The following is an 18,520-nucleotide window of genomic DNA, read 5'->3' on the forward strand; positions in this document are numbered from 1 at the left end:
GCTATCCAACATTCCCTTTAAACTCAAGGGCGCAAGTTCCATGGCGGGTTGCTATTATTATGACGGATTTACCAGGCGCACACCAGGATCGGTTCACAGCCGAGGAGACCGACGTTCTTGTACGGGGGAATTCCAAGCTTGCCAGCATAAATCGGGCACGCCATGTAACGGGAGGTGGATCTGCCTACACATGACCTGACGCCAGCAGAGGACATCGCTGCGTCCACCCTCACCGCTGAAAGGGTTTGGGGGCTTTGAAATCGGACCCAAGAAACGCAAGCAAGGTCCAACCCCAAAGTACACTTACAAATCAAGTTCATATACATTAAGGTTTCTTATGAAAACATTTTAATTATTATTTACATAAAATAAACGTAATACAGCCACACAACAAACTTATGAAAATATTTTAATCGTTATTTGCATGAGAATTTTTTAACGCAGCCACACAATAAATAAAAACTATCACCACAATGCTCACCACTATGATTCCCCTTATTTCGTGTATTAATATTTTTAAGTGTAACAATTTATGATTTGCAAAAATAACTCTTGCATCTGTGTAGATTAGATGCAAAGTGTATGCGCGTTGTGCACGCTATACATTATGGTCAAGCATGCGCCCTTAAAATAGCATAATGAACAATGCGCAACGCGCCACTGACTTTAAACTTTTTTTTCTGGTCAGTGGCGCAATTGTTTTTTTGCAAACTGCAAAATAGCATCAGGGATGGTTTGCGCCGGAACACACCCCTTTTTTTGCGCTGAACCGCCCAGGGAGCGCAAGTTCATTCCCTAGTTTGCCGACGTGCATCTGTGGAGGGAAAAACCCGCTATGCGCCGGTGCAAAATACGAATGATACATGCGTCACTGACAAAGTCAATTGCGCTGGGTGCAAGATAGGGCCCTAAGAGTTAAAGGGTGGGTTGCACCAACAAGGATTAGGCCTAAATCTGGTTTAAATCAAAGCTTTTTTAATAATTCCGTTGCACCAAACTTTAAACCTTTTTAAAAATAATCAGGTTTTCATTTAAACTGTCATTTTGATCCAGGTTTAAATCTTACAGTAAGGGGTTGTGTACACCAAAACTTTTAAACACGGCTGAAAACGCCTGGACAACATCGAATGCCAGCTGTTTTTCAGCTGAGTGCCAGCTTTCTTCAGCTAAGCGCTTTGGTAGCTCTGATACATCAGCTGTGAGATGGTTGGTTGCTGTGATACTTGTCCCGCCCCCTCCTCCACTTTGAAACTCTCGGTGCTCGGGATGAGCGGGGAAAAAACGCCGGCCGCCGGTTTTCAGCGCGGAAGAAAACAGCTAGCTGCTGGCTTATTTGAAAAACGCCGACCTTCCATTGGAAACAATTGAAAACATGCACCGGCCGCGGGCGTAAAAGCTTTGGTGTGTCCAGCCCCTTAATCTAGATTATCTTTAATCCTGTTGCTCCATTACTTTAAACTCTGTTTTAAATCTCAGTGAGGGATTAACTTTAAACTTGCATATGAGGAGGTTTAAATATGTTTTTTTTACAATTAAATGTCTGGCTAAATGATTAGAAACACATACCACGAGCGTGGTGGCGCTATTCAAAGATGCGTTTATTATAACATCTCAACAAAGTGAGTTTGGCGGCTCAAAAAGATTATTAACAGCACCGGTGACAGCTACCGATGCTCATATGTGCTTCTCCTCTGTCACGCACGCTCCAGTCAGACGAAGGACAGTGAATGAACGGACACATGGTGATGCTTCATGACAAATACCTCGACACATCTTGCCCATTATATAACAATATCTGAGATTTGCGATATTTCCTGTCACAATATTTCCTGATCTGTTAATCAATAAAATTGTTTTAAAACATCGTCAAATGTTTTTATTTGAATCAGACCTTTAAATTAGCCTAACGGTGTATGTAGGTGATTTATAATACAAAAATTACATTACCTTTGCTTGCATAAACTGTTTATTTCCATTTTGAATGACCACGTCAACATTGTTGTTGTTTAATTACACCGGAAAATTCAACATGGCGGACAAAATAAATCGCAGATGAAGGGTTTAATACAGTTTAAATTTTTACAAGATTTGTTAATCTGCGTTTAAATTTAAGTGGTGCAACACAACTCGACTTAAAATTAAACTGAGATCAACAAACCCTAGATTAGCTCTAAACTCTGGTTAAGTTAATCCTTGTTGGTGCAACCCACCCAAAGAGTTAAAGTTTTTGTTAATATTTTAGACACATTATGTTTGTCAATTCCCTTGATCACATTTTATGACAAATTTATTCAGAAAACGATGAAATTCCAAAAGGTTCACATACTTGCTCCTGTCACTGTATATATAGCTTCATACGTTCTCCTTAAAGTAATCCCCAGAGGCTATACCTTAATTTTTATTTCTCTCTCTTTGTGCCTTTCTTCCTATCTCTCTTTCTTCCCTTGTTTACTTGAAGTTCTGTACTTAGATCACTGTGCATCCTCTATATCTGTTGCTGTTACAGTATTTTTTTCTATATGTCTCTGTCATTTAACCCCCCCCCCCCCTTGTATCAGGCCAGTGTAGCAATTGTCCCATATAATTCTTGAGTCTCTAACCCCCTCGACCATGTGACATCTGCTCCCAGGCCTGTGCTCACTCAGCGATTATGCACTCAATGCATGCCAGAGATTTAGCTTGCTGTAATCCCCCCTTTTCTCTCTCTCTTTTTGAAGCAGATATTGAAGTCATTGCTTTTTGGTGTCAGACGAAATGCAAAATTGTGTGGGAACCTATATCTTCAAAGGCTGTTCCTCCTTTAAGAACATTGAACAGTTTTTACATCAATTTTTTGTAATATTAATATTTAACATTACGTTCAAATCATCTGCCATCTTGAAATGTTTTGACTGAACTGCTCATATTGCACTGTGGTATTGCCTTCTCCATAAGAGATGGAATATGCCTAAAGTATGATCATGTTTAATAGCGTCTAGGAGTAGTGTGTTCTCAATACAATTGAAAGGTATCTCGACTATGAAGACTTTTATGCTTTAATACTTTACATTTGCCTTCTGGTAATGAAATCCATAGAAACACATTAAATATTTTTATTACTTAAAGTTTCTACAACACAAGCTGTTTCTGCATTTCTGATGTTAATCTGGAGTACCTATAGAATAGTATTACATCCTTCATATCTCCGAAGAGTCTTTAGTTTTATCAGATTTATAAAAGACAGATTAACTTTATCGAGTCTTTCTGATAACTTAAATAATAGACAATTTTGGAAGAAGGAGTTACTAGCTGCGGGAGGAGCGAGTCAGAGTCAACACTTTATACAACACTGGCTGGATATCTTATGATTCACTGCATGTTTGTGTCGTTTAAATTATATGCACTTACATGCCTATTTCCAACATAACACAGAAGTCTTACTAACCGCATGCAACTCATGACCCGGTTGGGACATTTCAATAAAATCCAGGGTTTAACAAACACACACAAAACACTCCGCTGCTACCCCGGATAAACAAACTATATATACTGTTATCATAATGCTGGCTTTATTCTCTACTTACATCCAAAAACACACTCATTCTTTCGTGTCATTGTTGAGTTTGATATAAAACAAAACTGTTGCGTTAAGTGATGCCTGTAACTTGCCCTGTGACTCGGCTCGAGCTGATTGACGTGTGAACATGGTTCCCTGTCGAGAACGTTCTCTCGACATTGCGTCAGTTAGCTGACGCTATGGGATTGATCCTTCAATCACGATCACGATAACCCTGAAGCCTTATTGCACAACGCCAGTGCAGTTGAAACTCGCGCTGGCCAATGACGCTCAAGACGGCAAAAGAGGGCGTGGCCTTCTCACTATAATAGCAGCCGTCCTGAGCGAATATCTTCAGTATTTTCTCCTTCACGAGCAAGTTTTACCCTGCAACGAAGACATCTGTTGAGTACGCGGATAAGACGGACGTCCCTCTTAGCGATCCAGATGTCGCGAATGTGCTCACGGTGCGGAGGTCCTATCGACCCGCCCGATTCGCACAAACTGTGTATAGTATGTCTGGGGCTTCTCCACGCAGAGACGGCGTTGGTTGGGTCGGAGTGCCCTCATTGTGATGAGCTCACAATGATGGTGCTCAGGACTCGGCTCAACATCGCTCTCGAAAGCTCCTCGCTGCAGCCTCCCACTGCCGCCAAGGTGCCGCTGGTGGGGGCTCAGCCACCGACGGAGAGCGAGCGCGTGCCGGAACGCCGCGCTTCCCCTCCCCGTCGCTCTCCGGTTCAGTTCGTCGCCGAGAGCCTGCGTCCTGAACCGGGAGCTGCCGAGTCTGTCTCCTTTGGGGTCCCCGCAGAGGAGGATGAGATGTCACTGACGGCGTCTGACGGAGATTGGGACCAATCTCCGCCTGCCGCGTCGGAGGCTGACGCCCACCCCCCCTCCTTTCACGAAGAGCTGGTGCGCATTCTCTCTAAGGCCGTGCAGGATTTAGAGATCGAGTGGAGTTCCCCGCAAGAACCCCAAAGGAGCAAGCTCGATTCGTGGTACTTTGACTCGGGCCGCTGCGCCGCCTCTCCGAGGAAAAGTGCCCCTTTCCTCCCAGACCTGCACGATGAGGTCACCAAAGCGTGGGCGACCCCCCAAGGCGTCCGCGCTCGCGCCGGCGGGTCTGAGCTGTTTTCTAAAGTGGACGGGGCGGAGGCTCGTGGATACCTGCATATCCCCCCCGTCGAGGAAGCCGTGGCGGCCCATCTCTGCCCGTCGTCCTCCTCCTTGGGTGGTGAGGCTTCACTACCCTCTAAGGCGTGCCGCATGACGGCGCACCTGGCTGATAAAGCCTACGCCGCGTCAGGGGAGGCTCTGTCGTCGCTACACGCCATGGCGGTCCTCCAGATTTTTCAGGCGCGGGCTCTAAAGGCGCTGGACGAGGGCAGCACTGACCTGAGTACCTTCAGGGATCTGAGGGCGGCAACGGACTTCGCGCTGAAAGCCACCAAAAAGTCGGCGCAGGCTATCGGACGCAGCATGGGCTTCATGGTGGTGATGCAGCGCCAGCTGTGGTTAAATCTCACAGATCTCAAGGAGGCCGACAGGAAGACGCTGCTTAACGCTCCCGTTTCCCCATCTGGCCTGTTCGGTGACGCCGTGGGTACCATCACGGAGCGATTCTCGGAGGCGGTGAAGAGTTCTAAAGCCATGAGTCACTTTCTTCCTCGCCGCCCTATGTCTCATGCGCCGGCGGGACCGCCGCCGCCGAGACACCGCTCCGAGTCTGCGCCACGCCGGCCGGCAGCGCAACCCCCCGCGGCGACGCCCCCGACAGTGAGACCTGAACCGGTGGTGCGTCACAAGAGCCCCTGGCACGAATCCACCAGGAAGCGTCGCAAGAAACCGGGTCCAGGGGGACCGCAGTCCGGAGCAAAGCCGCGTTCCTGACGTGAGTGGTGTGAGAGAGAGAACGCCGAGCGGCGAGCCCGCCGCCAAGAGAACGAAAGTCTCGTCAAGCGTCCCCCTGGCTGTTGCGGGCGACGCAGAGACTGTCTCTTTAAATGTTTTTGTGTTGAATGCAATAAAAAATGTTACTTTTTCACAAAAAGAGCGTTTTCCTCCTTATCTGGTTTCGGGTCGCTCGCCCCAGGGCAGCTCCCACCCTCATATAGACACGCACAGCGCACCCTCCCTGCTTTCGAACCCCCCCGCGACGCGCGGGTCGCAGAGAAAGCGGGGACGGGAAGGGTTAATGCACGGTCTCAGCGAGCCGCACAAAAGCCCGTTGTCTATCGCGGCGTCAGCCGCCCCCCGGCCGTCCTCTCTTGTGCCCGTAACACACACGCTGCACAGAGCGGAGAGGTCTTCATTAGTCCCGCTGGGTCACTCGCCCCCGAGCAGCGATCCGGCGAGCAACGCGCAGCCCCCCAGAACCGAGCTACCCGTCACGCACGAGACGCTCGGCGGCAACGAGCGGTCAGGTCATCCTGTCATTCAACCGCTATCACTGCGCTTAGATGCATGGCTTGCCATTCCCAACATATCGGAATGGATGCTGAACATTATTCAGAAAGGATATTCTCTACAGTTTCGACGCAGACCTCCCCGTTTCAACGGCGTGATAGCGTCAACGGTCCGGGCTCAGGACGAGTCGATTTTGTATCAGGAAATCTGCAATCTCCTCGCCAAACAAGCGATAGAGTCATTTCCGATGCAAGAGAGAGAGAGCGGTTTTTACAGCCGGTACTTTGTCGACCCGAAAAAAGACGGCGGTCTCAGACCGATCTTGGATTTGAGACAAATCAACAAAGCATTACACAAACGTGCTTTCAAAATGACTACACTGAAACAGATCCTCGCCCACATTCGGCCCGGGGACTGGTTTATTTCAGTGGACCTAAAGGATGCTTATTTTCACATTCAGATCGCCCCGCACCACAGGCGCTTTCTGAGATTTGCATTCAAGGATGCTGCATACCAGTTCACGGTCCTCCCGTTCGGTCTGGCGCTCGCCCCGCGCACATTCACGAAATGTATAGACGCGGCGCTGTCCCCGCTGAGAGCGAGCGGCATTCGCATCCTGAATTATTTGGACGATTGGCTGATTTTAGCACAATCCAGAGAGGTGCTCATCAGCCACAGGGACGCAGTACTTTCGCATTTAGACAGCCTCGGTCTACGTGTGAATTTGCAGAAGAGCGCTCTATCTCCAACGCAGGAGATCGCGTTTCTAGGCGTGCGTCTCGACTCAGTCTCAATGAAGGCTTTCTTATCAGAGGAGCGCAAACGGGATCTGACGTCTGCTCTGAATGTATTCAGCCACGGAGGCACTGTGCCACTGAAACGGTTTCAGAGACTTTTAGGCTTGATGGCGGCAGCCTCACCGGTTTGCCCACTCGGTCTGCTGTATATGCGCCCGTTGCAACTATGGTTACGATCCAGAGTGCCCAACAGGGCGTGGATATCGGGACGAGCGCGCATTACAGTTACGAACGGATGTATGCGAGCGCTGAGACCCTGGTTCGATCCCAACCTGTTCAGCGGGGGTGCCCCACTCGGGCTGGTTACGAGACGGAAAGTAGTCACAACGGACGCGTCGTTAACGGGCTGGGGAGCCCTGTGCGATGGCGTCCCGGCTTCGGGCTCCTGGCCGGAGTCGGAGCGGTTATGGCATATAAACCGTCTAGAGCTCAAAGCCGTCTTTTTAGCACTGCAGAGCTTTGCGACGCTGATCGGGGGCCATCATGTTCTTGTCCGGACGGACAACACTACGGTGGTTTCATACATAAATCGCCAGGGAGGAGTGCGCTCCAGGCCGCTGTTCAGGCAGGCAGAAGCGATACTGTTGTGGGCGGATCGTCATCTCCTTTCAATAAAAGCGACGCATGTACCGGGCAGCATGAACTGCGGAGCGGATATGCTGTCGAGGAACGGCATTCCCCAAGGGGAATGGAGATTGAACCCCCTATCTATCGAGCTGATCTGGAGTCAGTTCGGGAAAGCAGAAGTGGATCTGTTTGCGTCCGAGGAAAACACACACTGCCCGCTGTTCTTCTCGTTGACGAGCTCTCCTCTGGGCGGAGAAGCGCTGTCGTTGCCGTGGCCGCGAGCCAGCAAATATGCGTTTCCCCCCATAAAACTGCTGCCGTCAGTTTTACACAAGATCAGAGAGGAAAAAGCAACAGTGACACTAATCGCCCCGTACTGGCCGAACCAGCCGTGGTTTCCCGAGCTGTTGGAACTGTCAACGGCTCCCCCGTGGCCGATCCCGTTGAGACGAGACCTGCTCTCTCAGGCGAACGGATCAATCTGGCACCCCAGCCCCGAGAAGTGGAAACTTCACGCGTGGAAGGTGTGTGGGAACCGCTGACAGACGCGGCGCTGCCGCAGAGTGTGCTCGATACGCTGATGCAGTCGCGTGCCCCCGCTACAAGACGGTTATATGCCCTTAAGTGGTCGGTATTCGCTGCGTGGTGCAAAGAAAAAGAGTTTGACCCGGTGAACTGCTCCGTGTCAGCTATTCTATCCTTTCTACAGCACAGAATGGATACGGGAAGCATGCCCTCCACCCTTAAAGTGTATGTTGCTGCTATCGCAGCTTTTCATGCTAATATTGGGGGGCGCTCGGTGGGCAAACACGAGCTCATAACGAAGTTTTTACGGGGTGCACGGCGCCTCAGACCTTCTCGCCCTCCCACCGTACCGTCTTGGGACCTGGCCTTGGTCCTGAAAGCACTAACTCTTCCTCCGTTTGAGCCTATTCTAACGGTAGGTTTGAAGGAGCTTTCTCTAAAAACTGTGCTTCTGCTGGCTTTGGCTTCAGCTAAGCGCATAGGAGATCTGCATGCTCTCTCTGTGAACGCTGAATGCTTACAATTTGGACCAGGAGACTGTAATGTCACGTTGAAACCCAAAGCGGGTTATGTGCCTAAATCGCTATCCACGCCATTTAGAGCGCAGGTTATTTCTATCCCCGCCTTCTCCTCGGATGACGCGGCGACTACTAACGCGATCGTCCAGAGGGAGCTTTGCCCGGTAAGAGCGCTAAAAGCTTATATTGATCGCTCGGCACCGTTCCGGGCAGCGGAACAGCTGTTTGTTTGTTTTGGAGGCAGCACCAAAGGACGCCCAGTTTCCAAGCAAAGACTTTCGCACTGGGTGGTTGATGCTATTTCACTGGCATACTCTAGCCAAGGAGTGCGATGCCCTTTGAATATTAGAGCCCATTCTACGAGAGCTATTGCATCGTCATGGGCTTGGTATAAAGGCGCATCTATTCAGGATTTATGCTTGGCTGCTGGCTGGTCGTCTCAGAACACCTTTGCTAGGTTTTATAATCTGGATGTCTCCTCATTGGCCTCCCGAGTGCTTTCGGTAAACAATGCCTCCACCTCCAGTGCCTGACATACCTGATGGTTTCTATCAGGTCGTGTGTAAGGGGCGGCGCTACTGCGACGCCAACTTGAGAATACCTTAGCGCCGGACGCTGCTCGCTCGCTGAGTATTCGGTTTATTCACTACGAGAATACCACCATGTATTGGTTTTTGCGGATTATCACTTGCATTCCGGACGCCGGAAATCACCCGCTCGCTGGATGCTGAGTCATATGAATATTGCATGTGGATTATTTTCTACAAACTTCAACGCCGGACCTCGTCCGCCGTTTGGGGATGTCAACAGGTGACTGCAAGAGTGCTGTGTTCACCGCCGCTAGTCCAATGATCTAAACACTTCTACAACTTGTGCGCCGGACGCCGTCCGCTCGCTAGGTATGTTGTTAATTCTTTAGCGTTTACTTCTAACCCGCTTAATGTGGTGTTACGCTAGTACGCTACTGGCCCTGTTATGGTTTTTGGCTGGTGATTAGTACGATATGCCGCTATCGGCTGGTCATTGAGATTGTTGCATGCTGTTTGCTTCGTTATGCTTGGCCTATCTTGCCGTATGCACGGCGCGGTTCTATACAATCTCCCATAGCGTCAGCTAACTGACGCAATGTCGAGAGAACGTTCTCGACAGGGAACGTCTCGGTTACTATCGTAACCTCGGTTCCCTGAGAGAACGTGAACGAGACATTGCGTTAGCTGCCGTGCTCACGGCTTCGTAGGCTGTACGCTCGTTCAGTCGTTTTTACTGAAGATATTCGCTCAGGACGGCTGCTATTATAGTGAGAAGGCCACGCCCTCTTTTGCCGTCTTGAGCGTCATTGGCCAGCGCGAGTTTCAACTGCACTGGCGTTGTGCAATAAGGCTTCAGGGTTATCGTGATCGTGATTGAAGGATCAATCCCATAGCGTCAGCTAACTGACGCAATGTCTCGTTCACGTTCTCTCAGGGAACCGAGGTTACGATAGTAACCGAGATGTTTTCCGGGGGAAGTGCCCATAAAAAGAAGTGATACGTAGAAACATCAGCAGTTCCTGTAATCGAAAAAACTTTATGAAACTTGTACGAACCCTGGCGAAGTGCATTCAGAACAGAAATACTCTGTAAGACGTCCAACTGCTTTTTTGACACTTTGCCTATGTTAAGCATGAGGCAACAACTCTATAACTGTGTTAATAAGTCAGAATGCATGAAATACCGTTGAACCCCCCTTTAAAAACGTCTCAACATGTAATACTCATTTTAAGCTGTGGAGGGTGACATTATGTCTCGAGCATAGTGCGTTGTGGGTCGCTGACGTGTAATGGTTGTTGCAAAATATTACAACTGTTTACTATAGTAATTACTATGTATCTACAGTTCTTTAGTTTATCATGTGAGAATATTTTACTTTCCACTCCCCAACTCTTACCTGTTTATTTTTATCATCTTTCATTCGTATATTTTCTGTAGTTCATCATTTATGTTACTCTCCGAATCATATTGAAAGGGGTGAACAGAAGACGTTGATGTTCTTGTATTTTTAAAGGGGCATATCATGAAAATCTTTTTCCATGTTTAAGTGTTATAATTGGGTCCCCAGTGCTTCTATCAACCTAGAAAATGTGAAAAAGATCAACACAGTAACTTAGTTTTGGTAATTAATTCTTTGTGAAAAATAGATAATTGAAATTTGGCTCTCCTTGTGATGTCAGAAGGGGATAATACCGCTCATTAATATGCACTATCCAACCACAGCACTGCCATTTAGTGCAGAGATCAGCTCATTAGCATTTAATAGGAAACACCCAAAAAAGCACATTTTGCTCACACCTACAAAGTTTAAGATGCTATAATAAATTATCTTTATGGTATTTTGAGCTAGAACTTCACATACGTACTCTGGGGACACAGAATATTTGACATCTTAAAAAAGTCACGTGAACGTCCTCTTTAATGGCATGCAGCTTTCAAGACCACACACCGCCACCTACTGTCTATGTGCATTTATGACTCTGATCTTCTGTTTCATCATTATATCATAATTGTACAATCTTTTCATTGAAGACTTGTTTACCATGTTTTCCTTTCCGTAGCGTTAATAGAACAGGTTTTGATTGCAACGTTCTGATGTCATGTATTGTGATCACACAAAATTACGGCCTCAAGAGTAAAATTTATTACAGTTTATTTCAACTATGACATTTGTACTGTTTTTAATTTCACATTCATATATCCAATTCAACTGTTAATGCGTTTATAGTCGGGGTACCCCTTAAAGTATGTATGCCGCACAGAGGTGTAAAGTACTTGAGTAATTTTGCTTGATTACTGTACTTAAGTATTATTTTGGAGGATTTTTACTTTACTTGAGTATAATAAAAAATCACTACTTTTACTTTTACTTAATTACATTTTTTAAGAAAAATAAGTACTTTTTACTCCTTACAATTTTATTTACAGTCAAAAAGTACTTTTTTAGAGATCACCTCATTTTTTCTTCCCTTGCTCTAACCAAACCAATTGGATTGCACTGATGGCCAGTTTAATTTAAATGTTATTTATTCTAAAGCCTTTGGACCACTCTAACGGTACATTCACACTGGGCTTAAGCGTTAATGCTTCCCATTCACTTTTAATGGGTGACGTCATGCGTTGCCGAACTGAATTGTGGATCCGTCGGTGCCCCGTCACTGCCGTTGCTCGCCATAGATATGTATAAAGGCTATGTGTTAAGGCGGAGTCTCTAATGTCATCACCTGGCGGCCATCTTACCACAGGGCGCTCACTCACTCGTACCATTGTATTTTAATGATGCATACTTTTAAATGTTAAACCATAACTTGCTCAATTTTCTACCAAATTTTCAAACGGTTTGGTTTCTTACAAACGTTATTAACCTGGCTATAATTCTGAATGCTTTTACATGTTTCATTTTTTTTTTTTTAAGTATGTAGTGTCATAGGTACATCTTTGACATTTATAACAAACCAAACCGTTTGAAAATCGGTAGAAAACTAAGCAAGTTATGGTCATTTTAAAGTACATGCATCATTAAAACACAATGCTACGAGTGAGCGAGCGCCCTGTGGTAAGATGGCTGCCAAATGCGGACGTTCCACTCAGTTGGCCAGCAGCATCTAGCCTTTATATATATCCATGTTGCTCGCGGTAGAAGTTAAACATTTCTCAAGCGGCAACGTGTGCGCCAGCCAATCAGATCGCCTAACCTAGGCAGAGCCGGCCAATTACATTTATGGAAGACCGGAGCATGTGTTGCGGCCACAGTGATTGGCTGTTGGCCACGCTTCAGACAAGCCTTCCATCAAGCGTTAACGCTTTCGCCCCGTGTGAATGCACCGTAAGGAATTGGCTAACAGTTCATCTAATGATGAAGATTTTTTTCGGTGCTTTGAAATCGACAACACATGAAGTGTGTTCCCGTGTGACACGTTCTCTGCTATTTATAGCTCTCTATCAAGACTAAGACCTTGTTCACACTGTCAGTCCAAATCTGATTTTGGTGCATATTCAATTTGACAGACCCAATGTCCATATTGTGTATCACAACTGTTCAGATCTGATCTGTGCGTCCTGTAGCGTTTTGCTGTTTTCCGGATTATCTGCACTCTTTCTATGGCAATGACGTCGCTCTGGCATGACAATCTGCCTCGACGTCTGATGTGTTTACATTTTACGTGACGCGACAGCATGACGTAACCGAAAAGCTACACAAATGCGATCAGGGCGGTCAGACTGAAATGGATTTCTGGAGTTAAATTTGAGGTTACAACTTTGAGTAGCATGTTGCATTTAGGTTGTAGGCTTATAGTTTGATAAATAAATACAATTAAATACAAACAGTTGCAAAGCAGGATAAAACCTTGAATGTGGTTCATTCATTTTAGAGATGAAAAGCTTAAACAAGAGTCTAGTTTTTATTCTTCCTGTTACTTTTACTTTTTTAATACTCAAGTACAATTTTAATGGGGTACTTTTTACTTTTACTCAAGTATGATTCTGGCCAGATACTTTTACTTTTAATTGAGTAAAATTTATACTCAATACTTGTACTCTCACTTGAGTAACATTTTTGTGTACTTTTTACACCTCTGATGCCGCAATAAGCCCCAATATTAGCATGTGTGGTTCAACTGAGGTTGCCTGCTCAAAGGAACCCTCTCACTGCCTCCACCACATAATCACGACATCACCCACACAGGGCCAAACAAAATCACTATATTTACACAAATAACACAACAGTCACAACAGTGGTTTATAAATCAGATATGTGACAGCGGCCACACACCACGCAATTACATGTAACCAGATTAAGGTGTTGTGGGCCACCCTGGACTAATTATCCTTCTCCCAGTATGCTAATTATGCTGTAGTTGTCTTGCTGGCTTTAAGGCTGTTTGATTAGTCTAGATGTGCAGATTCGGAGCGGCACGCACGGTCGTGCAGGAGGCGGCTGTCTCCATAGAGCAGGGAGATGTGCTTCAGGATGAAGCCGGGCTTCCTCTAATGGAGGCTTGGCAGATGAATGGCACTGAGTCATTTTGATTATATTAAAGCTTTGGCAAAGCACAGACCTGCAGAAACACAGGATCTTGTGATTCAGTGCTGCTCTGAAGCTCCCTGACGTCATACAGCTTGGCTGTCTGGAAGAGAACCACCGGCGCAGGGCTACTAATGGGCCAGCAACAGCTTCATCTTACGCTTTTTTTCTTCCCCTCTTCATGTCGTGACTGCTTTTTTCAACGCTGAAGTGCTTGGGTTTTATGGAGACAATGAACTGTAATTAAAACCTCTGAATTGAAAACAAAGAAATTTGAGATGATGTTTGGTTGAGTGCTGCTGGTTGCGGGTGTTGGCTGTTAGAGCCCAGATTAAATTTTTATTGCTCAGAGGAGAGGCTATTTAATGTCTCCCAGGAGACCTAGTAGACTTCTCAATTATGTTTCACGTAATGTATAATCAACTGTACAAAACATCTTACGTGTTTCTCCTAAAATTATTCATAAATTCATAGAAACAAATGAGAATTGTTGACATATACAGTAGCTAACCAAAGGGCAACGTCCCAGATATAAAGATTTTTTTATATCTGAAAAATGGAATGGAATGAGACCACTTTAAAAGACCTCAATCAGACATATCGCACATATCTACATCACTGTGTGGGAATATCCGGGTTGTGGCTAGAAGGGATACAGCTACGGCCAAATCTCGTGAAATCTCGCAGGATGAGCGCTGTTTTCATCATAATCCTACCTCCAAACCTAACCATAAACCCAACATTTTATGTGATTTAGGCTATAGCTTTATCCTATCTAACCAGAATAGCTGTTTTTATCCTAATTCTGCTTCCAAACCTAACCCTAAACCTAACATCAGATCAATTCCCTGTAGCCATAACTGAATATCTGCATGATAGAATACATGGCTTCAGAAAGAATACATGGCTTTGTTTATTGCTGTAGTGTTGTCACTGCTATGTCTTGGAGATGCTGTGTTTCTTTGCGATAGCAAAACTGCTTCATTTGGCTTTTTAAAAGAGGACACAATTAAAAACCTGTGGTTACATTTTATTTACAAGACAGTACAACCCAATCGATGTTCAGCACAATTTACAGGCCAGCTGTGCACAAAGGCTGTTTCTAAGTGGGGAAATTACAATAAAAATGGTGCTTAATAGCACAAAAAGTGGTTCACTGGCTCGTAATCATAGGGGAACCATTTTTAGTGCTAAACATCACCTACGTAGAACCTTATTGTGCTATGTTGAACCATGGATGGTACTATGGTCATGCTTTAGCAAAACTTATGGTTCTACAGAGCTATATATAGGTGCTCTGTGGGGCTAAAAATGGTTCCCCTATGATTACGAGCTTTTAGTACTATTTAGCACACATTTTTTTGAGTGTAGTATCCTCTGTTCTTTGCTTATAATTGGCAGGGAAAAGACATTTTCCAAGTTAAAAACAAGTTAAGGCATTGATGTTTTTAATTGGACAGGCTAATTAGATTTAGCACTCTGTCCGCTTTAAATCCAACACAGATAAAGTAGGGCGATAGGATTGTATTTATTTGAATTAATTATAACATTTATTTGGATTAATTATTGAGAGAGAGAGAGAGAGAGAGAGAGAGAGAGAGAGAGAGAGAGAGAGAGAGAGAGAGAGATGCATGTCTCTGATAGTCTAGTAAAGGTGCTATCCAGAGGGTCACTTGGTAAGGGTATAACATTTTCTCAACACGCTTGAGCTATTTTCGGCCAATTGAAGTGCACAGGCTCAGCTAGCCAATCAGAGCACACTGTGCATTTCAGAACTATGAGATTTGTAAAAATAACTTGTTTTAGAAACATTGGGCATAGTAGAGCAACAAAGATGTGCAGATTATGTGTAGATTAAAAGTGTCTGTATATCCAAATGTGAAACATAATCTAGGGAAGCATAAGAAACAGTACAAAGCACACAAATGATGGGAAACACTTAAATACATTATAGTGGGGCAACATTATAAGAACTACAAGAGAAGATTGACAGGACTATAACGGAAAATTACATCATTAAAGACATGATGACAACAACAGCAAAACACAGTTATATGACACAGAGAAACATGCTGTTAAGGAAAGATAGTGGCTGTGTTCATAATCGCCCCCTATACCCCTATACCTATACCATTTGTTTTGTATCCTAAACCTTAAGCTATGTTTATAGTCGGCGCGTCTGCACAGACGGTCATGCACGTTGGATGCACGAAACCCCATATTGCGTGGAGGTGTGCACGGCTCGCATCTGAAAATAACCGAACTCGAGTCGATTCTGTCCAAGAAGGCAAGCCAGTGACGTATCTCTTTGATCAATCCATGCATATACTATTTATCTGACACTCTGGAAGTAAAGTATGGAAACTTTGCAGTTTATGCATATACTTTAATACATATGTGACCCGTCACGGAAACCAGTGACACAAGTCGGCAGCACTCTTGAGAAAGAAAGTTTTTTTTTATTTGATTTTCGTTTTATTGCAGAATCTGTTAGTTGAGATCACGAAGACGCCTCTCCATGTTTGAGATAGCAGTTTATTTATATTTAATATATATTTTGCGGTTGAAATCGACTTGTTTTTCCGAAGACACTTGCGTGCAGCGGAAGGGCATCATTGTCTGTGTATATTTACATACTGGATAAGCGGGTGTTTTTCCCCCGCCCCCAAAGGGAACAGCGTGGCCCCTTAATAGGGATAGTTTGCCCAAAAATAAAAATAATCTCATTAATGACTTACCCTTATGTTGTTCTAAACTTGGAAGACCTCCGTTCATCTTCGGAACACACTACAAAATCTACGGTTTCCATGTCCAGAAAGGTAATAAAAACATCATCAAAGTAGTCCATGTAACATCAGTGGGTCAGTTAGAATGTGTTCAAAATCGAAAATACATTTTGGTGGAAAAAATAGCAAGAATTTAGACTTTATTCAGCATGGTCTTCTCTTTCGGTTCTGTTGTGAACCGCATGAACTAACGTGACTGTAGTGACGCGGCTGACCTGTTCCTCAGACATGTTTGCTAAGTTTTTATGTTAAACTTACAGCGTGCGTCTCCCCAGACTGTAAACGAAGCTCGGGCGCACAAAACAGAAGACAAAAAAAGAAGCTGGGGCGGAAAAGATAACAGTCAGCTGCGTCGTATGTCAGCCGCATCACTGGCTTGCTCGACTATATGCGGTGCCGCAGTCGGATGACGTCAAAGTACTTTGACGTCATCTGTCTGTCAGTTCTTGCAGCATAGCATGAAGTCATACATACACAAAAAAGTCACACAGATATCGTTGGATTTGTTATATAATTGGCTACATGTTTTTTCTAACAATATTTTCCATGAAGTCATTGGCTGATGGAGGAACGAGCGAGCGATTGGTTACATCCCTAAAGGACGTCACAATTTTAAATACAAACTTTAAAGGCGGGTTCATGTGTTTACCGGAATGTAAATTACCGGAGTGTACCTTACATGTTACTATATTTTATTACCAGACGTTCATGCGAAATATGATGTAAACAATAGACTTTATATCTATATTTCACGGATTATACGCATTTGTGGACAAAAATGGTCATTGGATGAATTACACATCTGAAACACACTGGATTCGACTTGTGATCAACACAAAGGTAAAAAGTCATGTTTATTTTTGTCATCTGGACTTCTGTCACAAAATACTTCATATGATGCTAGAACATCTGTATCTCAAAACTGGTTTACAGGGGGTATGGCTTAGCTAAATGAGATGTAAATGAGCCCTGTTGTCTCTCCCAACAGGGAAAAGTGTTAACTATTCTTTCTCTATTTTCTCGGTTTGAGTTTTCCTGAGTTCTATATTTAAATGGCCACAACTTCTCCAAATCTTATCAGATTTTTTCATGTGTTACACATTGTTGGAAAGCTTAGAAACTTCACTTTCAGGATCTGTGAATAACTCAAAATGCCCCAGATCCGACTTGTGTCCCTACTTTCCTTGACTGGTCACATATTTAAGAGAGTGTTGTTTTATTCATGTTCTCATATTTATATTTCAAGTTCTGATGTTACAGCACCAGGGTTGTTCCAGCGGACGACAACTTCTATCCTCTTCTTTGTGTTTGTTTTTGACTTGATTGCTTGCGTCGCCCCCTGGCGGTTCAAAGAATAATGCAACAGCCAGTGCATCAACTATAAACGCCTTGTCTGTTTGTAGAGACGCGGGCGCGATCAGCAGAGACTCGTGTTGCAGACAAAAGCGCGACTATAAACAAAGCTTTAGTGGCCATTATTTAGTGCACTCATTTAATTCCATGATGCTGGGTTTTTACAGACAGTGACAAATTTATGCATTAAGAGATTACTTCAATGCTCTCTACGCAACTTACGAAGCATTGAAGGTCCTAGGTTACCTGGGAAGGAAATCAAACGGATACCCTTGACGTGTTAGTGCCAAACTCTACTAGTTATACTAGTTCTACGGAAACACATAAATAGAGTGTTGTCTAAGAAGAAATAAGATATTCCTGTCTAATTTTAATATCATTGCTATCTAGGAGAATAAGTGAGATAATAAAGAGATTAGTAATTTTTCTTTCGTATGGCAGAACATAATTTAGAAACCAATGTCTGACCCGCTTTAAAAACACTTCAGGATTACATTATAAGGTCATACACAAAGTTAACCCTGTTATTCTCTCAAACAAAAGCATGTGACCTCATGAAATAAAGCTCCGGGGTGTCCCACAAATACACACACAGACACAGCTGATAAGAGTCAATGAGGCAATTATTATGCATTGGCTGTGGGGGCTATCAGTGTTTGTTCTGGATTGGGAATGTGCCTGTGCATTTTAATGATGTGTTTAACAAGTGTAAGCAGTAGTATTTTTGCAAGCCTGTATGTGTTTTTGTGCATGTTCTCAGTGATCACAGGAAAATGTATTTTGCTCCCTAATACAAGTGCGCATTTATGTGCACTGCTATGGATTAACCATGTCACTATTTATTTTGTAAGACCTCTAAATGTTTTTTTTTTTCAAAAAATTATCATATTAAGGGCCAGATTTACTAAACGGCATGAGAGTGCAATTCCAAAAATGCGCCGATGGGAGTGGTAATATCTGCCGGTTACTTACTAA

General features: G+C 44.5%; 1 protein-coding gene across 6 annotated transcripts in view; it reads left to right on the plus strand.

The window, feature by feature from the left end:
* eml5 (EMAP like 5) overlaps window positions 1–18,520 on the plus strand; it is a 133,843-nt gene that overhangs the window by 51,819 nt on the left and 63,504 nt on the right. The window lies entirely within an intron of this gene.

The sequence above is a fragment of the Paramisgurnus dabryanus genome, chromosome 17 (genome assembly GCF_030506205.2).
Source record: "Paramisgurnus dabryanus chromosome 17, PD_genome_1.1, whole genome shotgun sequence".
NCBI classification, from domain to species: domain Eukaryota; kingdom Metazoa; phylum Chordata; class Actinopteri; order Cypriniformes; family Cobitidae; genus Paramisgurnus; species Paramisgurnus dabryanus.